This window comes from Panthera leo, chromosome B3 (assembly GCF_018350215.1).
Source record: "Panthera leo isolate Ple1 chromosome B3, P.leo_Ple1_pat1.1, whole genome shotgun sequence".
NCBI lineage: Eukaryota > Metazoa > Chordata > Mammalia > Carnivora > Felidae > Panthera > Panthera leo.
In genome coordinates this window covers 83,614,277-83,626,804 of record NC_056684.1, presented here as the reverse complement: position 1 = coordinate 83,626,804, position 12,528 = coordinate 83,614,277, and positions in this window count along the sequence as shown.

Genomic DNA, 12,528 nt, shown 5'->3' with positions numbered 1-12,528 from the left:
CCACTGCCTTGCCTTCTGTGCTTTCTAAGGAGCACAGGAGAACTGGAACCAGTGACCGTATGATGTTCATATGAATTGGGTGGAGGCAGAAAAATGATAAAGAATTTGTTCCTAGGGATTTCCAATGTCTAAATAGCATATTTTATAATTTTTATAATATGCCGATGTCTATCTGGCTGGATATCTGATTGGAGATATATATATATATATATATATATATATATATATATATATGATGTATACATACTTTTAAATGTTTAAGCATATTGCCAGATGATCTGTTACAGAATAATACTACTAGTCTAATTTAACCTTGTTTTTGCCATATTATAGCTTTGCAAGATCTTTTTCCTACTTGCTGTCATTGCAGACCCTGCTTTCTTCCCACATCCCACAACTACTGTTCCATTGTACCTTCATCTCCACTGCAAGGTTCTCAGTGGTCTTATACATAAAGATCACCTGGGGCAGATATTTAAAAGGTGCTACCCAGAATGCGACTCAGTGACAAAAAATGAGGCAGGAAATCACAATATATAAAGATGCAATTTTTGGCAACAACAAAGGGGAGAGACAGAACTGTGTAAAGCAGACTTTTGTGTATTATTGAAGCTAAGTTTGAGCTAGTTTGTTAGAAATTTAAGATGGCAATTGTAATGCCCAGGGTAACCATGAATATGTTGCAACAAGAATACTTAAAGTGATCTAAGAATAGAGTATAATATATTTGAATATTATGTTATAAAATTATAAAACTGTACAGCTATTCTCTATGTCTCTTTATTTAAAAAAGATACCTTGAAGTATCACTTAAGGAAATTGGTGGTGAGCACTGTTCTGGCTTGAAGCAGAGAGGGCTGTGACAATTTTTGTGCTTCAGTTTTTAATGTGTAGCTTTTAAATTTTATTTTAATGCTTTATTTATTTTTGTGAGAGAGAGCACAAGTGAGGGAGGTGCAGAGAGAGAGGGAGACAGAGAATCTGAAGTGGGCTCTGTGCTGACAGCAGTGAGCCCAACACAGGGTTTGATCCCACCAACTGCGAGATCATGACCTGAGCCGAAGTTGGTTGCTTAACTGACTGAACCACCCAGGTACTCTTAACGCACAGCTTTGAGTATACTCTCTGTTCTTTTGTTTTCTTAGGATGGTATCTACCGTGTGATTGCGTTCAGATTATTCAACATGTGTTTCAGCATAGCCTTTTCACATTTTGTAATTGTAAATGTTTTTCTCTTATCTCTGTTAAAGAGCTACATGTGAGCCTTTAGGTATGCCTGGGTGGCTCAGTCAGTTGAACATCTGAATTCGGCACAGGTCATGATCTCCTAGTTCCTGGGTTTGAGCCCCACATTGGGGTTTGTGAGCTAATAGCGCAGAGCCTGCTTTGGATTCTCTGGCTCTCTCTGTCCCTACCCTGCTTGGGCTCTCTCTCAAAAATAAATAAACATTACAAAAAAAATTAAAGAACTAGACATGAGCCTTTAAAGAACCACTTGTAGCCTTAATCTGCCCCAGTTCCCTTATCTATCTATCTATCTATCTATCTATCTATCTAATGTTTATTTATTTTTGAGGGAGAGAGCACAAGTAGGGGAGGGGCAGAGAGAGAGAGAGAGAGAGAGAGAGAGGGAGACACAGAATCCGAAGCAGGCTCCAAGCTGTCAGCACAGAGACCGATACAGGGTTCCAACCCACGAAGTGTGAGATCACGACCTCAGCTGACATCAGAGGCTTAACCCATTGAGCCCCACCGATTCCCTTTTTGAAAAATTTTTTAAATGTGTATTCATTTTTGAGAGAGACAGCAGTAATGGGGCAGGGGCAGAGAGAGAGGGAAACAGAATCTGAAGCAGGCTCCAGGCTCTGAGCTGTCAGCACAGAGCTGGACCTGGGACTTGAACCTGTGAACGAGGAGATCATGACCTGAGCCGAAGTCGGCACTTAACCAACTGAGCCACCCAGGCACTCGCCCCCCAAACCCAATTCCCTTTTTAAATGAAGCATAAATTAATATTTAAATGAGGCATAAATAAATATATGGGCCTGGAGCTCTGGTTTGGGGATCCCACTGAAACTAATTGTTCTTTTTCCTGATCAGCTTGGCTCACTGTATTAGGGTTTTTTGTTTTGTTTTGTTTTGTTTTGTTTTGTTTTGTTTTGTTTTTTAATGTTTATTTACTTTGAAGGTGGGGAGGGGCAGAGAGAGAGGGAGGGAGAATCCCAAGGTGTCCCTGTGCTGACAGCACAGAACCCCACACGGGGTTCGAACTCATGAACCATGAGACCATGCCCCGAGGCAAATGAAATCAGGAGTCAGACTCTTAACGAACTGAGCCACCCAGGTGCCCCTCACTGTATTAATTTTTATTGTTGTGTAACAAATGACCACAAGCTTAGTGGCATAAAATGGCATATATATCACCCCATAATATTTGTGAGTCAGGAATGTAAGTACAGTTCAGTGTCCATTACTCAGTCTCAGAAGGTTGTAATCAAATTGTTGGCCAGATTGCATTCTTGTCTGGAGACTTGACTGGGGAACATTCTACCTCAAATCTCCCTTAAGTTACTGGCAGAATTCACCTCATCTTACAGGACTGAGGTTGCTGTTTTCTTGCTGGTTACAAGCTAGGAGTTGTTCTTACCTCCCAGAAGCTACCTACTTCTAAATGTGTCTTCATGCTTCTCTATGTGGAAATACACAGAACATTAAATCTGTTGCTTGTTAAATCTGTCACTTATGTTTCAAAGGGTCAAGGATGTGTCTGTGTTTGGTCTGTTTCCATGGACATCCATGCAGACTGTTTGTGCTTGCTTCTTAGCTCCTCAACCTCCTAATCCTTAGAAACTTTGCCCTCTCAACCCCCAGCCCTCTTTGCAGGAATACCACCTCAGGCTTAGTTCAGAAAGCCTGAAGGAGACAGGCAGGGAGTGGAGGGAGAAGAGGGAGACCATACCCTGTGTTATATCTGGTAGTAAGATGCATTCATAACCAATGTTGAATATTTTTCTTGTAAAACCTTTTGAATGGATTATTTATTTTTTTAAATTATTGGACTATATTGACTCATGATTTGATATGAGTTTTAAAAATTATTGTACATACATGGGAATTCTTTATTTTTTAAATTTGAGAGATAGAGCGTGTGCACAAGTGGGGGAAGGGCAGAGAAAGAGGGAGAGAGAGAGAATCCCAAGCAGGCTCCACATTGCCAGCACAGAGCCCAATGTGGGACTCGAACTCATGAAGCATGAGATCATGACCTAAGCTGAAGTCAGATGCTTAACTGACTAAGCCACCCAGATGCCCCGGATGCTTAACCGACTGAACTACGCAGGTGCCCCTACATGGGAATTCCTAAGAAATGCAAAAATCTAATGTATGAGTTACTTTAAAACATATTGAAATCTGTATGTTTTGGATTTAAAAATTAATGGCGTGCCTGGGTGGCTCAGTTGGTTGAGCATCTGGCTCTTGATTTCTGCTCAGGTCTTGATCTCATGGTTTGTGGGATGGAGCCTCACATCGGGCTCTCTGCTGACAGCACGGAGCCTGCTTAGGATTCTCTCTCTGCCTCTCTTTCTCAAAAATAAACTTTAAAAAGATTAATGAAGTTTATATGTGAATTTAACTACACATCTTAATTTCATAGCTTTATTTTATTTAGAATCAGTACCTGCCCTTTCCCTGCCTGGACTCAGACATTTTCCTGTGCATTTTCTTTTCTGGAAAAGCTTGTATGTAGGCTTTGGGTGCTGTGCCTGCAGTGCCAAGCACATAAACTGGTTTTGTTTGGCTCTTCCTGTGGATCATTAAGGGGATTCAAGTTTGGCAGCAGTTTACAAACATTCCATTCTGAGAAAATTAAGCAATTTCAATAATTGTTAATAGGATGACAGATTTTACTGTCACTTAATAGGTGTTAGTTAATGAGACTTAGGGAAGCACAGGAAAATTTTTCTTCATATGAAAGCAACTCTAGGCAGAGAATACTTTTCATTTAGATCAGTGTATTAATTGGTTAGGACTGCCATAACAAAATTGGTAATGAAGAAGTAAGACTCTCACTATATGCAGATGACATGATACTATATATAGAAAACCCTAAAGATGCCACCAGAAAACTACTAGAACTGATAAGTGCATTGAGTAAAGTCACAGGATACAAAATCAGTATACAGAAATCTGTTTTACTCCTTTAATGTAAAAATGAAGCAGTAGAAAGTGAAACTAAGAAAACAATCCCATTTACAATTGTGCCAAAAACAATAAAATATCTGGAATAAACTTAACCAAAGAAGTGAAAGACCTGTACTCTAAAAATTATAAAACTCTGATGAAAGAAATTCAAGATAAAGAAATGGAAAGACATTCTGTGCTCATGGGTTAGAAGAACAGGTATTGTTAAAATGTCTATACTACCCAAAACAATGTACATATTTAATGCAATGCCTATCAAAATAGCAAGAGCATTTTTCACAGAACTAGAATAATTGATCCTAAAATTTCTTTGGAACCACAAAAGACCTTGAGCAGCCAAAGCAATCTCAAAAAAGAAAAAATTTAAAAAAGAAAAACAAAACTGGAGGCGTCGCAATTCCAGATTTCAAGTTATATTACAAAGTGGTGGTAATTAAAACAGTGTGATACTGGCATAAAAATAGACACATAGATCAATGTAACAGAATAGAAAATCCAGAAATAAACCCATAATTGTATGGCCAATTCATCTTTTTTTTTTTTTAAATTTTTTTTGACGTTTATTTATTTTTGAGACAGAGAGAGACAGAGCATGAAGGGGGGAGGGGCAGAGAGAGAAGGAGACACAGAATCGGAAGCAGGCTCCAGGCTCTGAGCCATCAGCCCAGAGCCTGACGCGGGGCTGGAACTCACGGACCGCGAGATTGTGACCTGAGCTGAAGTCGGACGCTCAACCGACTGCACCACCCAGGTGCCCCAATTCATCTTTGACAAAGGAGGAATGAACATGCAATAGGAAAAAGTCTCTTCAACAAATGGTGTTGGGAAAACTGGACAGCCACCCACAAAAGAATGAAACTGGTCCACTTTCTTTCACTCTATACGAAATTGAAAATGGATTAAAGACCTAAAGGTGAAGTCTGAAGCCATAAAAGTCCTTGAAGAGGGCACAGGCAGTAATCTCTCTGACATTGGCCATAGCAACATTTTTCTGGATATGTCTCCTAAGGCAACGGAAATAGAAGCAAAAATAAACTCTTGGGACTACATCAAAATAAAAAGTTTCTGCAAAGCAAAAGAAACAATCAACAAAATAAAAGGCAACTTATTGAATGGGAGAATATATTTGCAAATGGCATATCCAATAAAGGGTTTGTATCCAACAAGTATAAAGAACTGGTATAACTCAATACCCCCCCCCCCCAAAAAAAATCCAATTAAAAGTGGGCAGAAGACATGAACTGATATTTCTCCGAAGAAGACATACAGATGGCCAACAGATGCATGAGAAGATGCTCAACATCATTCATCATCAGGGAAATTCAAATCAAAACTACGAGTTATTACTTTACATGTCAGAATGGCTAAAATAAAAAACTCAAGAAAACAACAAGTGTTGGTGAAGATGTTGAGAAACAGGAACACTCAGGCACTGTTTGTGGGAATTTAAATTGGTGCAGCCACCCTGGAAAACAGTATGGGTTTTCCTCAAAAAGTTAAAAATAGAATTAGCCTTTGATCCAGCAATCACACTACTGGGTATTTGCTCCTCAAATACAGAAACGCTAATCACTAATTCTATTTTATTTTGTTTCATTTTCTTTCATTTCATTTCATTTCATTTCATTTCATTTCATTTCATTTCGTTTTCTTTCACTTTATTTTCTTTTATAGAGAGAGAATGCAAGGGGGAGAGGGGCAGAGGGAGAGAGAGAGAGAAAGAGAGAGGGAGAATCTTAAGCAGACTCCATGCTCAGCGTGGAGCCCAACTCAGGGCTTGATCCCATGACCCTGGGATCATGACCCGAGCCAAAAACAAGAATCGGATGCTCAACTGACTGAGCCACCCAGGTGCTCCCAAAAACATTAATTCAAAGGGATAAGTGCACCCCTGTGTTTATGGCAGCATTAATTTACAATAGCCAAACTATGGAAGCGGCCCAAATGGTCCATATATAGATGAATGGATAGAGAGGAGGTGGTATATATAGACACAATGGAATATTATTCAGCCATAAAAAAGAAAAGAAAGAAACCTTGCCAATTGCAACAACATGGATGGAGCTAGAGAGTATACTGCTAATTGAAATAAGTCAGAGTAAGTAAAATACCATATGATCTCACTCATACATGGAGTTTAAGAAAACAAATGAGCAAAGGAATAAAAATAAGAGACAAACTGAGAAACAGACTCTTAACTATAGAGAAAAAGTTGATGGTTACCAGAGGGGAGGTTGGTGTGGATATGATGGAAATAGGTGGTGGGAATTAAAGAGTATACTTATCATGATGAAAAACATAAAATTTAAAAACATGTCAAGGAAAAAGGAAGCCCAAGAACATTCAAGCATTCACCCATGCAGACATCTGCTACTATCTTTGCTCTGCTTTTGGTCAGGTGGGATGTGTTGCTTCTACTTCTAGAGCTAGAACAACCGTAGCCCCAAACACACGCCTCATGTGGAATTCTGGCTTTTGGCTTATCAGTGCCAAACATGGCCTGGTTGTTTTTTCTCTCTTGACCCCATTTCTTAGCCAGGGTTAAGGGTCTGTTGTATTCAAAGGTTTTGAGAGAGCTTGTGGAGTGAGGATCTGCAGTGTGGATTTGGTCACAGCAAGATTATGGAGATCATTGATGAATACTTACAGGTGATTCATCTGCACAGGGGGTGGAAATATTTTGAGCTAAGGGGGAGAAAAATTACAATGGCCTTATCACAGATCCAAGGACTGAGGCAGAACATTTTATTTTTTTATTTTTTAAATGTTTATTTATTTATTTAGAGAGACAGAACAACTGTGGGAGCAGTTTATTTATTTATTTTGAGAGCAGAGAGAGAGAGAGAGGGAGAGAAAGAATCCCAGGCAGGCTCTGTGCTGTCAGCGCAGAGCCCCATGCAGGGCTTGATCTCATAAACTGGGAGATCATGACCTGAGCTGGAATCGAGAGTCAGAGGCTTAACTGACTGAGCCACCCAGGTGCCCCTAAGTTTTCTCACTGTTAAAATCTGTCTTTCAGTTTTTATAGGTTCATAAAAGTACTACACATTTTCAAAGTTTATCCCTAGCTGTTATATTTTTTTGCTACTGCAAATGGGATCTTTTGTCCATTATATTTTCTAACAGGTTGTAGTTGGAGGAAAGCCATTGATTGTTATAAGCAAATGCTTGCTATATTCTGTAACCTGCTGCCTTTCTGAACTTTAAGTTCTAATAGTTTTTCAAGTGATTCTCTTGGGTTTTCCTCTTCTCATCTCCATTAGTGTCCACGTGCACAGCCCTGTTCCTCCATGAACATACTTTTCTTTGCTATCCTTTTTCTTCTTCCTTTCCTTGAGATCTTTGGGTTCTCGAGGTTTCAGTCCTTCAGCCACTCAATGCATAGTCTCTTCCTTAGAGAATTCATCCACTTTTTAAAAAAGTTTCAGCCTCACTGCCAGTGACTCCCAAGTCTATTTTGAGCTTTGACTCTAATTCTGCATGTGCAAAAGCATGTTGGATTTTCAAGGACTCACAAAATCTGCTTATCTAAGGCTGAACAAATTGGCTACCCTAGGATCCCTTTATGCCAGGTGTGGTATCCACCTCCTAGCTGTATAGGTTTAAAATCTTAAACATTTCTTTTCTTTGTTTCACACTTCCTCTTAGTTAACAATTCTTTTCTTCTTCTCACCCTCAAAATGCCCATATTCATCTATCTTTTCCTTCTAGTCACAATGCGTTCAGGTCATTTTCAATCCCGTGGACCATTACAACTGCCTTTTCTGAACTTGAAGTTCAACAGTTTTTCTTTCTTCCAATCTCCCTTTCTTTGGTTGGTTTGTCAATTCAACATTGAGCTCCTCTTATGTGCCAGGGATTCTGCCTGGTGCTAGGAATTTTCAGAGCAGTGACAAGGGTCTGCTGTCAACCAATTGAGATGAGTGGGGGAAGCAGGTCATCCAACAATGACGGTATTGTGTGGTGGGTGCCATGGCACTAGTGTAACACCAGGTGCCACCAGAGTACAAAAAAGGAAGGACTAGGGACAACTCTGCAGAGAATGTATTTGAGCTGAATCTTCTGGGATTATATGAGTTGGCCAGGAATTCAGCCCTCTGAGGTCGTTAACTCTTTGACCAAACTCTTCTTTAGGAAATTTTTATCTCTGCATGCAAATTTTCCACATATCTTACTTTTTAAATACTTTTTTAAGGTTCTTAAAATATTGTTTTCAGGTTTCAATCATTGTAATTCAAGTACAGGATTACATTTCAAGCTACCAAATGACTGTGTTTATTGAGAAATTAAACCTCAGGTATAAATTTGCTAATTATCCCCTTGCCATAGCTGTATAGTCATACCCCAAAAACTATGCTGTCTAGAGTGTTATGATGGCATTTTGGAGATCAACAAGGTTCTCATAGATTTGGTGCTGTCCTAGCCCACCTACAGACCTATAATCTGACAAAGTCAGGTTTATTAACTCATTGCAATGGGGGAGGTTACACACCAAAGGACCAAACAAAAGATAAGAGTTAACAGAAGATTTGGGGGAAGGGAGGAAATTTAAATAAAGCAGTATTTTGACAGGCTTGGTGCAAAACAGGCTCATGTGAAGAGATCCATGTTAGGTCTAAACTGTTAAGTGGAGTTTTGTTTCCTTGGAAACTATAGAGTTTAGATGTGGAATGCTGTGCCTACAACCTCTTTTCTGAAGCTTTGCACCTAGATTGTAAACCGACTGCTTTTGTGTGTCTAGGAATGGAATGTTTCCTTCTTACTGATATAATTTTAAATAGCAAAATTTCTGATAATCTATGACTCTGATAATCTAACCTCTGAAGAGAACAAAAGCTTTCAGTGAGGTAGAAAGGAGAAGTCAGGCAAAGAAGGGGGTTTTGATACTTTACTGCTATCATGTGTCATTGGGAGAGATCCTTTTCTCTTTATTATGTGGCCGTCTTCATCTGTAACTGTTATCCTAGCCTGGGCAATGGCAAGGCAGATTTTTCATTTTCACAGTCCTGCTGAATTTTGGCCTTTTCAATGCACTCATCATAATAAAGCAGGATCTGTGGACAGGAGATGGGGGGGGGGGGTGGTCTAATGAAGGCAGGTGTTAGTGAGGCCTGTGGCTGATGGAGCTGCTTCCCTCCGAGGTAGTAAGGAATTGCATCTAATCACCTGTTAAGTGTCTGGGCTGTGAGCTTCCTGAGCCCTGAGCCTTTCAAAGATTCCCTTGGTGCTGCTAGTTCCTGGTGCTCAATGGCTGGCTAGTGAACTCACAGAGTCATCAGGATCGCTCACCTCCAGTTTTTACCAATCTGTTATTCTTTAACATCTCCAGGGTGGAGGTAGCAGGTGCTACCTCTCTCCTGAGCAGTGTGTCCCCAGAATCCCAAGTGCTTTTAACTCCCCGTGTTGCTTAATCAGTGAAGGAGGGGGTTGGGGGTGTCATTTGCATATGTGTCAAAATCAGGTAATTCAGAGTCTTCGTGCAGAGCCTTAAGTCATGTTCTGAGCTTCTTGCGGAATCTCTGGCCCAGCCTTTAAAAACATTGTTGGAGGTGAGACACCAACCCTCCCTCCTAGCATAAGCTGCCCTGGGAAAGGGCAATGATGCTTTCCTGGAACATCCTTACATAAAATGCAAATGGGTAAGCAATAGTCATGGAGTTTCCAACTCAGAGAGTTTAAAAGAAGCGGTATCATATTCAGATGAATTCTTAGCTTCTTGAGCTACCTTTACTGGGTGTGTAATCTGTGTTATAGGAGTAGTCAACATGAATCACTTTTTTTCTTAATTTTTTTTTTTTTTTTTTGAGAGATAGAGAGAACGCATGTACAGGAGGGACAGAGGGAGAGGGAGAGAGAACCTTAAGCAGGCTTCTTGCCCAGTGTGGAGCCTGATGCGGGGCTCCATCTCACCACCGTGAGATCATGACCTGAGCTGAAATCAAAGAGTGTGCTGCTTAAACGCCTAACTGATTGACATCCAGGTGCCCCAATCACTTTTTTTTAAGTTTATTTTTTTTTGGTAATCCCTACACCCAACATGGGCCTGAAACTTATGTGCTTTTTTTTTTTTTTTTTTTAATTTTTTCATGTTAATTTTGAGAGAGAGAGACAGAATGTGAGTGGGGGAAGGATGGAGAGAAAGGGAGACACAGAATACAAAGCAGGCTCTAGGCTCTGAGCTGTCAGCACAGAGCCCCACCGTGGGGCTCAAACTCATGAATGGTGAGATCATGACCTGAGCCGAAGTCAGATGCTTAACCGATTGAGCCACCCAGGCACCGCCACATGCTCTTGTGATTGAGCCAGCCAGTCACCCCTAACATGAGTCACTTAAAAGGCCCTCAACAGAATCACTTCTTCTTGGGTTTTTCTTTAAAAAAATTTTTTTTAAATGTTTGTTTATTTTTGAGAGAGACAGAGAGAGGGAGACAGGTTTTGAAGCAGGCTCTGCACTGACAGCAGAAAGCCAGATATAGGGCTTGAACTCTAGGACCATGAGATCCTGACCTGAGTGGAGTGGAGGTCGGTTGCTTAACTGACTGAGCCAACCAGGTGCCCCTCTTTTTTTTTTTCTATAGAATTTTTTTATTTTGAGAGAGAGTGAGTGAGATCACATGAGTGGGGGAGGGACAGAGAGAGAGGGAGAGAGAGAATCCCAAGCAGGCTTTGTGCTGTCAGCATAGAGCCTGATGTGGGGCTTGATCCCAGGAATCATGAGAACACGACCTGAGATGAAACCAAGAGTCAGACATTTAACCCACTGAGGCACCCAGGAGCCCTCTTCTTGGATTTTTAAATTGCCAGATAGGGTGTGCTTAACGCAGGGTTCTTATGCACATGCAGAAATGCCAGCTTTTGCAGGACTCTAGGTACTAGGACCAGAGTGATCTTCTTTCTCTTTTTAATGTAGTAAGCAGCTTTATAAAGTAACTTCAGCTTTTAAGTGTTAAGCTTTTGGTTCAGAAATATTTTATCAAATCAAATGTAGTGGTCTCTGCTTATTAACCATGTGCATCCACAATATAACCATAATACACCCATTGCCAAGGCAGTTTTCTGTTACATAACGACATGATAAATAATTCATAGGGAGGATTAGAGTCTGTCAAAATATACCTTGCGCCTTTATTAGCTTTTGCCTGGAGATCTCAAGAGAGATTTATACAGATGATCTAGACTTGCACAAAAAGCGTCCTTTGCCAATGTGTCTTGAGTAAAAGAATGATCTTTGTCCTTAGATAATATATAAAATTTTGCCCTTTATCATTGCAAATCTTAGAATTTAAAAAATTTTTTGGAATTTTTGGAACTTAAATTTTTATCAAGTTAATATATAAACTGGTTTAAGAATAGTATTAACATACACACAAACCAGTGTTTCCCACCTCTAGCTACAATGCTGCTACCCAGAGGCATCTCCTTCCAATTTAGTTGTTTTTTCTGGTATTTACTTCTCCTATCTAAATAATATACTTATACTATGGATTCTTGATTCATCAACTTTAGATGATAGTGTTTACTTTCTATTTGGTCAACAAAGACCTAGAGCTCTCTCATACCCTGAGTCTCCTCTCAGTATGAATATAGCACAGGGTTGTTTTTTTAAAAAAATTTTTAATGTTTATTTATTTTTGAGAGACAGAGACAGAGTGTGAGTGGGGGGAGGGTCAGAGAGAGAGGGAGAGACAGAATCCAAAGCAGGCTCCAGGCTCTGAGCTGTCAGCACAGAGCCTGACACGGGCCTTGAACCCACAAGCTGTGAGATCATGATCTGAGCCGAAGTCGGACGCTCAACTGACTGAGCCACCCAGGCGCCCCTGCACAGGCTTTCTTTTTAAAATCAGTATTAAGTGATTGTACTATTATGGCTGAACTAAGCTGTGTAAGATGGTTACACTTCCTTTTTTCTACATTTTGTTTTTTCCTGGAGTTAAAAATTGCCTTTACTTTCTTTATTTGCTTAATTTTCTTGAACATTTAAGCACGTCTTCCCACGTCTTTAACTGCTTTTCCATGAATCATTCCATGTGGTCAAACCTGTCAGTTAATCTGTCCCTTCCATGTTTTCCTAGAAACCACCCTCCTGAAATCCTTGATCTTACTCAATCCTCTGTAGCTCTGCCTTACAGTTACCATTCTGGGACTTCCCTTTTGCCATAATATGGGGAATTCTCTTTATTTCTCACCTTTGTTGAATCTTGCTTCTGGGATTCTATGTCTTACTCATTGTTGGCTTAATCCTTCATCTTTTGCCAGAGCATATCCTTCAATACCTGAGAAAGGGTATATGGGACCTAATATGTAAAAACGTACTGTATTCTTTTG